Genomic DNA, 14,950 nt, shown 5'->3' with positions numbered 1-14,950 from the left:
ATGTTTATTTTAAACCGTAATGTAGTCTCAGCACTAAGAATTTTTTTAAAATCAAGTTAACTTTACACCTGAACACTGTATTTATCTATTTTAAATTGAAGTTACATACGGCTAGATTTAGAGTTCTGCGTTAGCCGTCAAAAGCAGCGTTAAGGGGTCCTAACGCTGCTTTTGGCCGCCCGCTGGTATTTAGAGTCATCCAGGAAAGGGTCTAACGCTCACTTCCTTACCACGATTCCAGGCTACCGCAGATCCCCTTACGCCAATTGCATATCCTATCTTTTCAATGGGATCTGCCTAACGCCGGTATTTGGAGTCTTGGAAGAAGTGAGTGGTACACCCTGTATCGACAAGACTCCTACCGCCAAAAAAAGACAGTAGTTAAGAGCTTTATGGGCTAACGCTGGAATATAAAGCTCTTAACTACTGTGCTATAAAGTACACTAACACCCATAAACTACCTATGTACCCCTAAACCGAGGCCCCCCACATCGCCGCAACTATAATAAAAAATTTTAACCCCTAATCTGCCGACCGGACACCGCCGACACCTATATTATATTTATTAACCCCTAATCTGCCCCCCCTTAACGTCGTCGCTACCTAACTACAAGTATTAAATCCTAATCTGCCAACCGGACCTCGCTGCCACTATAATAAATGTATTAACCCCTAAACAGCCGCACTCCCGCCTCGCAAACACTATAATAAATATTATTAACCCCTAATCTGCCCTCCCTAACATCGCCGCCACCGACCTACAATTATTAACCCCTAATCTCCCGCCCTCAACTTCGCCGCTACTATAATAAAGTTATTAACCCCTAAAACCTAAGTCTAACCCTAACCCTAACACCCCCTAACATAAATATAATTTAAATTAAACGAAATAATATTCATATTATTAACCCCTTAACGACGCATGTCGTACAGGGTACGTCGCACACAACCTGGTCTTAAAAGACCAGCAATGTACCCTGTATGACATTAGGAGTTTAAAGCGGCTGGAAGCGATCCTGCTCGCTTACAGCCGCTTTCCGGTTATTGCAGGATGCCTCGAGGATTAGAGAGCTGTTTGATGGGGGATCAGTCAGGTTGGGGGCTAAGGGGGGGTCCTACACATCAGCATATGTAAATATGATTAAAAAAAAAAAAGAGCCTAAATATACCTTTTATTTTAGTACTGGCAGAGTTGCTGCCAGTACTTAAGATGGTGGGGACAATTGTGGGGTCGGGGAGGGAAGAGAGCTGTTTGGGAGGGATCAGGGGTCTGATGTTTCAGGTGGGAGGCTGAGCTCTACACTAAAGCTAAAATTAACCCTGCAAGCTCCCTACAAGCTACCTAATTAACCCCTTCACTGCTAGCCATAATACACGTGTGATGCGCAGCGGCATTTAGCGGCCTTCTAAGTACCAAAAAGCAATGCCAAAGCCATATATGTCTGCTATTTCTGAACAAAGGGGATCCCAGAGAAGCATTTACAACCATTTGTGCCATAATTGCACAAGCTGTTTGTAAACCTAAAATTGTGAAAAATTTAACGTTTTTTTTTTAATTTGATCGCATTTGGCGGTGAAATAGTGGCATGAAATATACCAAAATGGGCCTAGATCAATACTTGGGGTTGTCTACTACACTACACTAAAGCTAAAATTACCCTAAAAAGCTCCCTACATGCTCCCTAATTAACCCCTTCACTGCTGGGCATAATACACGTGTGGTGCACAGTGGCATTTAGCGGCCTTCTAATTACCAAAAAGCAACGCCAAAGCCATATATGTCTGCTATTTCTGAACAAAGGGGATCCCAGAGAAAAATTTACAACCATTTATGCCATAATTGCAAATAATTTCAGTGAGAAACCGAAGATTTGTGAAAAAATTTGTGAAAAAGTTAACTATTTTTTGTATTTGATCGCATTTGGCGGTGAAATGGTGGCATGAAATATACCAAAATTGTTCTAGATCAATACTTTGGGATGTCTACTAAAAAAGAAAACATAATTTATGCTTACCTGATAAATTTATTTCTCTTGTGGTGTATCCAGTCTACAGATCATCCATTACTTGTGGGATATTCTCCTTCCCAACAGGAAGTTGCAAGAGGATCACCCACAGCAGAGCTGCTATATAGCTACTCCCCTAACTGCCATATCCAGTAATTCGACCGAAACAAGCAGAGAAAGGAGAAACCATAGGGTGCAGTGGTGACTGTAGTTTAAATTAAAATTTAGACCTGCCTTAAAAGGACAGGGCGGGCCGTGGACTGGATACACCACAAGAGAAATAAATTTATCAGGTAAGCATAAATTATGTTTTCTCTTGTAAGGTGTATCCAGTCCACGGATCATCCATTACTTGTGGGATACCAATACCAAAGCTAAAGTACACGGATGAAGGGAGGGACAAGGCAGGCTTAAATGGAAGGAACCACTGCCTGTAGAACCTTTCTCCCAAAAATAGCCTCCGAAGAAGCAAAAGTATCAAATTTGTAAAATTTTGAAAAGGTATGAAGCGAAGACCAAGTCGGCGCCTTGCAAATCTGTTCAACAGAAGCCTCATTTTTAAAGGCCCAGGTGGAAGCCACAGCTCTAGTAGAATGAGCTGTAATCCTTTCAGGGGGCTGCTGTCCAGCAGTCTCATAGGCTAAGCGTATTACGCTCCGAAGCCAAATAGAAAGAGAGGTTGCCGAAGCTTTTTGACCTCTCCTCTGTCCAGAGTAAACAACAAACAGTGTAGATGTTTGGCGAAAATCTTTAGTAGCTTGTAAGTAAAACTTCAAAGCACGGACCACGTCCAGATTATGTAAAAGACGTTCCTTCTTTGAAGAAGGATTAGGACACAATGATGGAACAACAATCTCTTGATTGATATTCTTATTAGAAACTACCTTAGGTAAAAACCCAGGTTTTGTACGCAGAACTACTTTATCTGAATGGAAAATCAGATAAGGAGAATCACATTGTAAGGCAGATAACTCAGAGACTCTCAGAGCCGAGGAAATAGCCATCAAAAACAGAACTTTCCAAGACAAAAGTTTAATATCAATGGAATGAAGGGGTTCAAACGGAACCCCTTGAAGAACTTTAAGAACTAAGTTTAAGCTCCATGGTGGAGCAACAGGTTTAAACACAGGCTTGATTCTAACCAAAGCCTGACAAAAAGCTTGAACGTCTGGAACTTCAGCCAGACGCTTGTGCAAAAGAATAGACAGAGCAGAAATCTGTCCCTTTAAAGAACTAGCTGATAATCCTTTTTCCAAACCCTCTTGGAGAAAGGACAATATCCTAGGAATCCTAACCTTACTCCATGAGTAATTCTTGGATTCACACCAATAAAGGTATTTACGCCATATCTTATGGTAGATTTTCCTGGTGACAGGCTTTCGTGCCTGTATTAGGGTATCAATGACTGACTCAGAGAAGCCACACTTTGATAAAATCAAGCATTCAATCTGCATGCAGTCAGTCTCAGAGAAATTAGATTCGGATGATTGAAAGGACCTTGTAGTAGAAGGTCTTGTCTAAGAGGCAGGGTCCATGGTGGAAAGGATGACATGTCCACTAGGTCTGCATACCAGGTCCTGCGTGGCCACGCAGGCGCTATCAAGATCACCGATGCTCTCTCCTGTTTGATTTTGGCAATCAGTCGAGGGAGCAGAGGAAACGGTGGAAACACATAATCCAGGTTGAAGAACCAAGGCGCTGCTAGAGCATCTATCAGTGCCGCTTCTGGGTCCCTGGACCTGGATCCGTAACAAGTAAGTTTGGCATTCTGGCGAGACGCCATGAGATCCAGCTCTGGTTTGCCCCAACGATGAACCAATTGAGCAAACACCTCCGGATGGAGTTCCCACTCCCCCGGATGAAAAGTCTGACGACTTAGAAAATCCGCCTTCCAGTTCTCTATACCTGGGATATGGATTGCTGATAGGTGGCAAGAGTGAGTCTCTGCCCAGCGAATTATCTTGGAGACTTCCAGCATCGCTAGGGAACTCCTGGTTCCCCCTTGATGGTTGATGTAAGCCACAGTCGTGATGTTGTCCGACTGAAATCTGATGAACCTCAAGGTTGCTAACTGAGGCCAAGCTAGAAGAGCATTGAATATTGCTCTTAACTCCAGAATATTTATTGGCAGGATTTTTTCCTCCTGAGTCCACGATCCCTGAGCCTTCAGGGAATTCCAGACTGCACCCCAACCTAGAAGGCTGACATCTGTTGTTACAATTGTCCAATCTGGCCTGCAAAAGGTCATACCTTTGGACAGATGGACCCGAGATAGCCACCAGAGAAGAGAATCTCTGGTCTCTTGATCCAGATTTAGCAGAGGGGACAAATCTGTGTAATCCCCATTCCACTGACTGAGCATGCATAGCTGCAGCGGTCTGAGATGTAGGCACGCAAATAGCACTATGTCCATTGCCGCTACCATTAAGCCGATTACTTCCATCCACTGAGCCACCGAAGGGTGCGGAATAGAATGAAGAACACGGCCAGATTTTAGAAGCTTTGATAACCTGGATTCTGTCAGGTAAATCTTAATTTCTACAGAATCTATCAGAGTCCCTAGGAAGGAGACTCTTGTGAGTGGGGATAGAGAACTCTTTTCCTCGTTCACCTTCCACCCATGTGACCTGAGAAATGCCCGAACCATGTCCTGCAAAGTAATCGCTATGGGCGTCTTTGATGTACTTGGCGCCATTTTAGCGGGAGTCCCTTGAGCGGGAGTCAAAGGGTCCGACACGTGGGGAGAGTTAGTCGGCATAACTTCCCCCTCGTCAGAACCCTCTGGTGATAAATTTTTTAAAGATAAAAGCTGATCTTTATTGTTTAAAGTGAAATCAATACATTTAGTACACATTCTCATATGGGGTTCCACCATGGCTTTTAAACATAATGAACAAGGAGTTTCCTCTATGTCAGACATGTTTATACAGACTAGTAATGAGACTAGCAAGCTTGGAAAACACTTTAAATCAAGTTAAACAAGCAATATAAAAAACGTTACTGTGCCTTTAAGAGAAACAAATTTTGCTAAAATTTGAAATAACAGTGAAAAAAGGCAGTTAAACTAACGAAATTTTTATAGTGTATGTAACAAGTTAGCAGAGCATTGCACCCACTTGCAAATGGATGATTAACCCCTTAATACAAAAAACGGATTAACAAAATGAAAAAAACTTTTTTAAACGGTCACAACAACTGCCACAGCTCCACTGTGGCTTTACCTTCCTCAATACACGACTTTTGAAGCCTTTTGAGCCCTTCAGAGATGTCCTATAGCATGCAGGGGACTGCTGAGGTAAGCTGAATGTCTCTGTCTGTAATTTTAACTGCGCAAAAAAGCGCTAAAATAGGCCCCTCCCACTCATATTACAACAGTGGAAAGCCTCAGGAAACTGTTTCTAGGCAAAAATCAAGCCAGCCATGTGGAAAAAACTAGGCCCCAATAAGTTTTATCACCAAAGCATATATAAAAACGATTAAACATGCCAGCAAACGTTTTATATTGCACATTAATCAGAGTATATACCTCTGATAGCAAGCCTGATACTAGTCGCTATTAAATCACTGTATTTAGGCTTAACTTACATTAATCCGGTATCAGCAGCATTTTCTAGCAAATTCCATCCCTAGAAAAATTTTAAACTGCACATACCTTATTGCAGGATACCCTGCACGCCATTCTCCCTCTGAAGTTACCTCACCCCTCAGACATATGTGAGAACAGCAGTGGATCTTAGTTACTTCTGCTAAGATCATAGAAAAACGCAGGCAGATTCTTCCTCTAAATGCTGCCTGAGATAAAATAGTACAACTCCGGTACCATTTAAAAACAATAAACTTTTGATTGAAGAAAAAACTAACTATATTACACCACTTTCCTCTTACTACCTCCAGCTATGTTGAGAGTTGCAAGAGAATGACTGGGTATGGCAGTTAGGGGAGGAGCTATATAGCTGCTCTGCTGTGGGTGATCCTCTTGCAACTTCCTGTTGGGAAGGAGAATATCCCACAAGTAATGGATGATCCGTGGACTGGATACACCTTACAAGAGAAATATATACATGTCAATGGATATTCAGGGATTCCTGAAAGATATTAGTGTTCTAATGTAACTAGTGCTAATTTTTAAAAAAAAATAGTTTGGAAATAGCAAAGTGCTACTTGTATTTATGGCCCTATAACTTGCAAAATAAGCAAAGAACATGTAAACATTGGGTATTTCTAAAATCAGGACAAAATTTAGAAACTATTTAGCATGGGTGGTTTTTGGTGGTTGTAGATGTGTAACAGATTTTGGGGGTCAAAGTTAGAAAAAGTGTGTTTTTTTTTATAGTAAATTATAAGATATGATTAAAATAATGGTATTTCTAGAAAGTCCATTTAATGGCGAGAAAAACGGTATATAATATGTGTGGGTACAGTAAATGAGTAAGAGGAAAATTACAGCTAAACACAAACACCGCAAAAATGTAAAAATAGCCTTGGTCCCAAACGGACAGAAAATGGAAAAGTGTTGTGGTCATTAAGGGGTTAAATAAATTAATCCTATTTAAAACTAAATACTTACCTAGAAAATAAACCCTAATATAGCTACAATATAACTAATAATTACATTGTATCTATTTTAGGATTTATATTTATTTTACAGGCAACTTTGTATTTATTTTAACTAGGTGGTACAATAGCTATTAAATAGTTATTAACTATTTAATAGCTACCTAGTTAAAATAATTACAAAATTACATGTAAAATAAATCCTAACCTATCCTAACCAGCAGATTAGGGGTTCATAGGGATAATGTAGGTTGCGGCGGTGTCCGGAGCGGCAGATTAGGGGTTAATATCATAATGCAGGTGTCAGCGATAGCGGGGGCGGCAGATTAGGGGTTAATAAGTGTAAGGTTAGGGTTGTTTAGACTCGGGGTTCATGTTAGGGTGTTAGGTGTAGACTTAGAGAGTGTTTCCCCATAGGAAACAATGGGGCTGCGTTAGGAGCTGAACGCTGCTTTTTTGCAGGTGTTAGGTTTTTTTTCAGCCCAAACTGCCCCATTGTTTCCTATGGGGATATCGTGCACGAGCACGTTTTGCCAGCTTACCCCTACTGTAAGCAACGCTGGTATTGAGGGTTGAAGTGGAGCTAAATTATGCTCAACGCTCCCTTTTCTGAGCCTAACGCAGCCACTCAGACAACTCTCAATACCAGCGTTGTTTAAAGGGTGCGCTGGGAAAAAAAGCAGCGTTAGCTACGCGGGTCTTTACCGAGAAAACTCTAAATCTAGCCGATAATCTTTTAGAATTTACTCGATTGTTCCTTAATTAATGGAATTCAAGAAGAATATAGTATTTTTGTGAATATATTTGGGAGGGAGAGATGAATTTAGGGATATCAGATAATATTAGGAATGACTATAACAAATTATTAATTTCCTTGGTAGAGATCTAAATCCCATCTGGAGTTAATTCCTTTAGGTTCTTTGGTCCCTAATCTGAATATCCATTTTGCCTCCCTATCTAGCAATTTTCTGAATCTATCACCTCCTCTCTTATTTGCTAATATGAAATCAATTGCTTGAAATTTAAATGCCTTTTTATTATCTTCAAAAAAAACTCCATGACTATGGTAGTGTTTAGCTACCGGTGTCTTAGGTGGATCCCTTACAAGTGAGGTCAAATGCTCACGTATCCTGTCCTTTAAAAATCGACTTGTACATCCTGTATACTGCTGTTTACAGATTTGACAAGTTATTAAATAAACAATGTATTTGGAGCAGCAGTCTAGCCTGTATCTGATATTGTAGCTAGTGTTATTGGATGAGGATGTAAACGTATCCCCTACAATACAGTGTTGACATACATTACAGGGGTGTTTACCACATTTGAAAAACCCTTTCTTAGAGAGCCATGTTTCTTTCGATTTTTGAGCAGAAATGTTATATACATACTGGATTACTTTGCTACCTACTGTTGGAGCTTTTCTAGATACAAACTTAATGCTCTCAGATAGGCATTTGTTAAGTTTATCATCTAGTTTGAGAATTTTTAAATTGATATTTACAATATTTTTAATCTGATTAAACTGGTTACTATATTGAGTAACGCAGACTATACTGTTGCTCTTCCATTTTTCAGATTTTGTCTGTTTTTTATAAACAGTTTTGTTGTCATTCTTGTTTGTCTTATACATTAGGTCTTTACGCTTAGTCTTAGCTATCGCTGCTCTAATTGACATTAGTTTCTATCATAGCCTCTATTCGTTAGTCTATCAACTAGATTCTGAGAGTGATCAAAGTAATCTCTATCATCTGTACATATCCTCCTTATCCTTAATAGTTGTCCTTTAGGTATCCCTTTTGTGGTATGTTGAGGATGGCATGAGTCAGCCCTTAGGATTGTGTTCCCAGAAATTTCCTTTCTATATAGTTCTGTGATTATCTTACCATTAGATGCTCTTAATGTAATATCAAGGTAGTTAGCTATTACCTTGTCTACATGAAAAGTAAACTTAAGATTTAAATCATTGGTATTCAGAAATGTAATAAATTCCTGACATTTTTCATTCGTGCCACGCCAGATGAACAGAAGATCAACTATAAACCTGGCGTAGAACTCAATGAAGATGCCAAAATTATTCTCTTGACCAAAAATGTATGTGGCCTCAAACCACCCCAAAAATAAATTAGCATACGAGGGGGCAAATTTTGCCCCTATCGCAGTGCCACAAATTTGCAAATATAATTTGGAGTCAAACATGAAGAAATTATGAGTTAACAGAAATCTAAGTGCTTCCAAAATAAATTCTATTAATTCACTTGAAAAAGTGCTTTTGAGCAATAAGTGTTATTCAACTGCTTTCAAATATCTATTTATAAATACAAAGAACATATTCTGCTATGTGCAGAACATTGGAATGAGAAATATTTACAGTAAATACACAGTATAACACTTTATTAGTTATCAATATTGCATAAATATGCAAAGGGCTCAAGTGTACATATGTTTGTATGTGTTTATTTGTGTATATATGTCTGTAAATACATATATACACATATAAATACATACATATGTACACACATATATAAATACAGTAGATGTACATATATACAGCAGTATATATCTATCTAAATAAAAAGAAAGAAGCGCTCAGCCTGGGAACGAACAATAGCATAATAGCTTGTTCTATGGCTAGTTACCACCCAAGAAGTAGCCTCTTTTTGCTCAATATGTGCCTTTCACAGAGAAGAACTTTCCTCAAGCATATCAGTCTGATCCTGACTTTACAGTACAGTACAGTACAGTCCGAAATAACAGGCAATCCCTCTCTGAACGAGAGAAACAGCAAAACCCCAGACGTACGTTTCGGCCTATTGTGGGCCTCGTCAGTGAGGTGCAGCCATATCCCTCCAGGCACACTGAGCAACGGGTCCACGCCTGGATTCCCGCATTACACTTAGGGAGACTTTCCTAAGTGTCATAATTTGCATAAATAAAAAGAGAGAAGCGCTCAACCTGGGAACAAACAATAGCATAATAGCTTGTTCTATGGCTAGTTACCACCCAAGAAGCAGCCTCTTTTTGCTCAACATGTGCCTTTCACAGAGAAGAACTTTCCTGAAGCATATCAGTCTGATCCTGACTTCACAGTACAGTCCAGCCCCGAAATACCAGGCAATCCCTTTCTGAATGAGAGAAACAGCAAAACCCCAGGCATACATTTCGGCTGCACCTCACTGACGAGGCCCACAAAAGGCCGAAATGTATGTTTGGGGTTTTGCTGTTCCTCTCGTTCAGAGAGGGATTGCCTGGTATTTTGGGGCTTGACTGTACTGTGAAGAGTCCAGGATGAAGCCTAGATTTCGTGCATGGTCGGTTGGGGTTGGAGGGTGACTGAGGGCTGTGGTCTACCAGGAGTCATCCCATGCGGATTTAATGGGTCCGAGGAGGAGGACTTCAGTTTTGTCTGTGCTCAGTTTGAGCCGGTTGTCATTTATCCAGGCGGCGACTGCTGTCAGACCTTAGTGGACGTTCTTTTTGGCGGTGGTGGGATCTCGGGTGAGTGAGATGATTAACTGGGTGTCGTCGGCGTAGGAGACGATGTTGAGGTCGTGGCATCGGACGATGGCGGCGAGAGGGGCCATGTAGATGTTAAAGAGGGTGTGGCTCAGCGAAGGGCCTTGCGGTACACTGCAGTTGACTTGTGCAGGTTTGGAGGAGAAGGGTGGAAGTCTGACTTTCTGGGTCCTGTCCGTGAGGAAGGAGGTGATCCACTTTGCTGCGGATGCCGGCGTCGTGTAGGCGGTTGCGGAGGGTGTTGTGGTCGACAGTGTTGAATGCTGCTGAGAGGTCTAGGAGGATGAGGGCGGTGATTTCTCCTCTGTCGAGCATGGCGCGGATGTCGTCTGTGGCGGTGAGGAGGGTGGTCTCGGTGCTGTGGTTGTATATATATATATATATATACATATATATATATATATAATTTAGTTTTAAAAATTTTGCACAAGACACCACAAGCACTCTAAGATACTATGTATTGCTGATCTGTCTTCCTTTCTCCCTCAAATCGCCGTGAGGGAAGAGTGGAAGCAGATACAGTACTAACAGCCATTGATTCCACTCATTGGCTGTTACATTGTTTCAGTGACTGATCGTCACTGCACTTATTGGTTCCTGAAGGACTACCTGAGTTGCTAGGCACATCCCCCAAGCGTTAAAATATGTTAAAAACAAATAAAACTAGTATCTACGTGTGCACAGTTCAGAACTTCATAAAAATTGCAAGACAGCAAATTTAATAGCTGCAACTGTGTTTGTGTGTGTGTGTTGTTAAAAAGTGCTTGATGATGAAATGAAGAACATAGCACACTTTAAAACTTGAGTTTAACACTATAAATTATACTGACACTAATATTGAGAACAATTTTTATTAAAACATATAGGGCTAGATTACAAGTGAAGCTCTGCTTTAACATGCAGCCGGAAAGGGGCAAACTAGCCAGTTTGCATGGTGCATGTTAAATAACAATTAGCCAGTTTACAGGTGCACGTTAAATAACCAGCCATTACAAGTGGCTGGTTAATGCTACCGCATTACGTATAAAGCATACAGTTGCTTTATTAAAATAAAAAATATGAGCATTTTTTAAAAAAATAACTGCAGAAGGGAGGTATGAGTGGTTAAAGTAAGGGGATGTGGAGTGTTTAAAAAAAAAAAAAACGCGCTAAAAAGTGCCTTTACAAAAAAAATGTATATACATATGTATATTTATGTGTTAATATCTGTATATATACACATATAAACACATAAATATATATGTATATATTTATATACATATATATTTTTAATTTGCTGCCCAACGATGCACAACTTACCCCCAGCACTGTGCTAGGTTCTGTGCCGTGTCTCACGGAATCAGAAAAAGGCTCCCATTGGAGCCTATGGAAGTGTGCTCTTGTGAGCGCAAAGCTTCCAGGCATTGCGAATGCAAGGTTGTGTTCGCATTGCACCTAACTTGTAATACCAGAGCGAAAGCGCAATTTTTGTGCTCCACTCATAATTTAGGCCATATTGTAATCTCTTTTCTAATTTGAAAAACTGTAAAATATACACCAAAGCTAAAAATACACTCATATATGAAAAGATTTACAGGAAGAAAAAAGTAAAAAAATATATATATCAAACCTTCACAGCAGAATTCATGGGTTTTTCTTGACATATCTTTTTATTTGTAGGAAAAGGTTTTGTTACTTGCTTCAGTACTTTTTCCAGATCATGTAGAAGATCTTCAGCTTCAGACATGACTGCAGATATATAAAAAATACTTTTTAAAGTACTGTTTCTAATGAAAACATGATTTATACTGAAAGTTAATCCTTAACCCTTTGAGTGCTAAGCACTTTCCCACCTGGGTGCTAAGCTTTTTTAAAGTTTTTTTTATTTTTTTAACATTTTATTTTTTAACTTTTTTGTTATTTTTTTCAGACCCCCAAGACTTACACTGTTGGAAAGGACAGGCGATTAGGGGTGTGGAAAGGACAGTCTTAGGGGTGTGTAGCTGCTTAGATGCCTGAGATACAGGCTTCTAAGCAGCGTTACCCCCTGCTCGTATACTTAACATTGTTAAGTATAAATAAAGTTGCGCGGTGACGTCATCACGTTATTGCGCGTGACATTACCACACAAGACGGGAAGCCTGTCTCTCTAAAAGGCACGATCGCCAGGGTAGGATCAGGTAGGAGCCCCCAGATCTCCCTCAAGGTGGGAGAGTGCTAGTGCTCTGAGCCGTCATTAGCACCAGAGTGGGAAACTCTGTGACGGCTCAGAGCCGTCATTAGCACTCAAAGGGTTAAAGGAACATGAAACCCAAAATGTTTCTTTCATGATTTAGAAAGAGCATGCAATTTTAAACAACTTTCCAATTTTCTTATATTGACTAATTTCAGTTCGGTTCAGTAGCTGCTGATTGGTGGCTGCACATAGAGAACTTACAGTATGTGATTAGCTCACCCATGTGCATTCCTATTTCTTTAACAAAAGATATCTGAAGAATGAAGCAAATTAGATATTAGAAGTAAATTGGAATGCTGTTTAAAATTGTATGCTCTGTCTGAATCACGAAATAAAAAAATGTGGGTTTCATGTCCTTTTAAAGGGACATGAAACTCAAAATTTTTCTTTCATGAATCAGATAGAGAATACAATTTTAAACAACTTTCCAATTTACTTCTATTATTTAATTTGCTTCCTTCTCTTGTTATCGTTTGCTGAAAGGTTTATCTAGGCAAGTCCATGAGCAGCAGAGAAACTAGGTTCTAGCTGTTGATTGGTGGCTGCATATATATATATATATATATATATATATATATATATATATATATATATATATATATATATATATATATATATATATATATATTGAATGTGATTGACTCACCCATGTGTTCAGTTAGAAACTAGTAGTGCATTGCAGCTCCTTCAACAAATGATACCAAGAGAATGAAACAGATTAGATAATAGAAGTAAATTAGAAAGTTGTTTAAAATTGTATTCTCTGGGGCCTATCTATCAAGCTCCGAATGGAGCTTGATGCCCTGTGTTTCTGGCGAGCCTGCACGCTCGCCAGAAACAGCAGTTATGAAGCAGCGGTCACAAAGACCGCTGCTCCATAACGCTGTCCGCCTGCTCTGGGCAGGCAGACAGACATCGTCAGAAATCAACCCGATCGAGGACAATCGGGTTGATTGACACCTCCCTGCTGGTGGCCGATTGGCCGTGAGTCTGCAGGGGGTGGCGTTGTACCAGCAGCTCTTGTGAGCTGCTGGTGCAATGCTGAATACAGAGAGCGTATTGCTCTCCGCATTCATCGAGGTCTTGTGGACCTGATCCGCACTGTCTGATCAGGTCCGCAAGACCTTTCTTATATAGGGGCCTCTATCTGAATCATAAAAGAAACATTTTGGGTTTCATGTATCTTTAAGGAATAAAAATCATATGCAGGACTAGTGGAAGCATTGAGCTTTTTTGGTATAGGCAGAAACTATTAATTTAATTATTTTGCCCTGATTGTAGGAATACAAATGTCACATATAATCCCCAAAAAGCATGGAAGTATTGGTTTAAAGCTAAATGTTTGCATTTTGCTTTGCTTAACCCCTTAACGACCGAGGACGTGCAGGGTACGTCCTCAAAAAAAGGCAGTTAACGCCTGAGGACGTACCCTGCACGTCCTCGGTGTGGAAAGCAGCTGGAAGCGATCCTGCTCGCTTCCAGCTGCTTTCCGGTTATTGCAGTGATGCCTTGATATGGAGGCATCCTGCAATAACCGTTTTAAGCCATCCGGTGCAGAGAGAGCCACTCTGTGGCCCTCTCTGCACCGGAGATCGGTGGCTTACAGCGTTGGTGGGTGGGAGCCGGACCGGGAGGCGGCCATCGATGGCCCTAGAAGTGTGGAGGGGGGCGGGATCGTGGGCGGGGATGCCAGGGGGCGCGCACTGACGCGCGCACGTGCACGGGAGGGTGGGGGCGGGCGCGTGCACAGGGAGGGAGCGGGTGGGAACCGCTACACACAGAAAAAAAAGTGTAGCAAAATGGAAAAAAATTGTATAAAAAAATAAACAAATCGGATAAAAAAGAAATCAGTTAGGTGGTGGGGGTTGGTCTGTGGGGAGGGGGAAGCTACACTACAGAAAAACCGGGCAAAAAGTAAAAAAAAACATAATTTATGCTTACCTGATAAATTCCTTTCTTCTGTTGTGTGATCAGTCCACGGGTCATCATTACTTCTGGGATATTATCTGCTCCCCTACAGGAAGTGCAAGAGGATTCACCCAGCAGAGTTGCTATATAGCTCCTCCCCTCTACGTCACCTCCAGTCATTCGACCAAAGACCAACGAGAAAGGAGAAGCCAAGGGTGTAGTGGTGACTGAATTATAATTTAAAAAATATGTACCTGCCTTACAAAACAGGGCGGGCCGTGGACTGATCACACAACAGAAGAAAGGAATTTATCAGGTAAGCATAAATTATGTTTTCTTCTGTTATGTGTGATCAGTCCACGGGTCATCATTACTTCTGGGATACCAATACCAAAGCAAAAGTACACGGATGACGGGAGGGATAGGCAGGCTCATTATACAGAAGGAACCACTGCCTGAAGAACCTTTCTCCCAAAAATAGCCTCCGAAGAAGCAAAAGTGTCAAATTTGTAAAATTTGGAAAAAGTATGAAGCGAAGACCAAGTTGCAGCCTTGCAAATCTGTTCAACAGAGGCCTCATTCTTAAAGGCCCAAGTGGAAGCCACAGCTCTAGTGGAATGAGCTGTAATTCTTTCAGGAGGCTGCTGTCCAGCAGTCTCATAGGCTAAACGTATTATGCTACGAAGCCAAAAAGAGAGAGAGGTAGCAGAAGCTTTTTGACCTCTCCTCTGTCCAGAATAAACGACAAACAGGG

Source organism: Bombina bombina, chromosome 5 (assembly GCF_027579735.1).
Source record: "Bombina bombina isolate aBomBom1 chromosome 5, aBomBom1.pri, whole genome shotgun sequence".
Taxonomy (NCBI): Eukaryota; Metazoa; Chordata; class Amphibia; order Anura; family Bombinatoridae; genus Bombina; species Bombina bombina.
The sequence above is the reverse complement of the archived record's forward strand: the minus strand, read 5'-3'. Positions refer to the sequence as shown.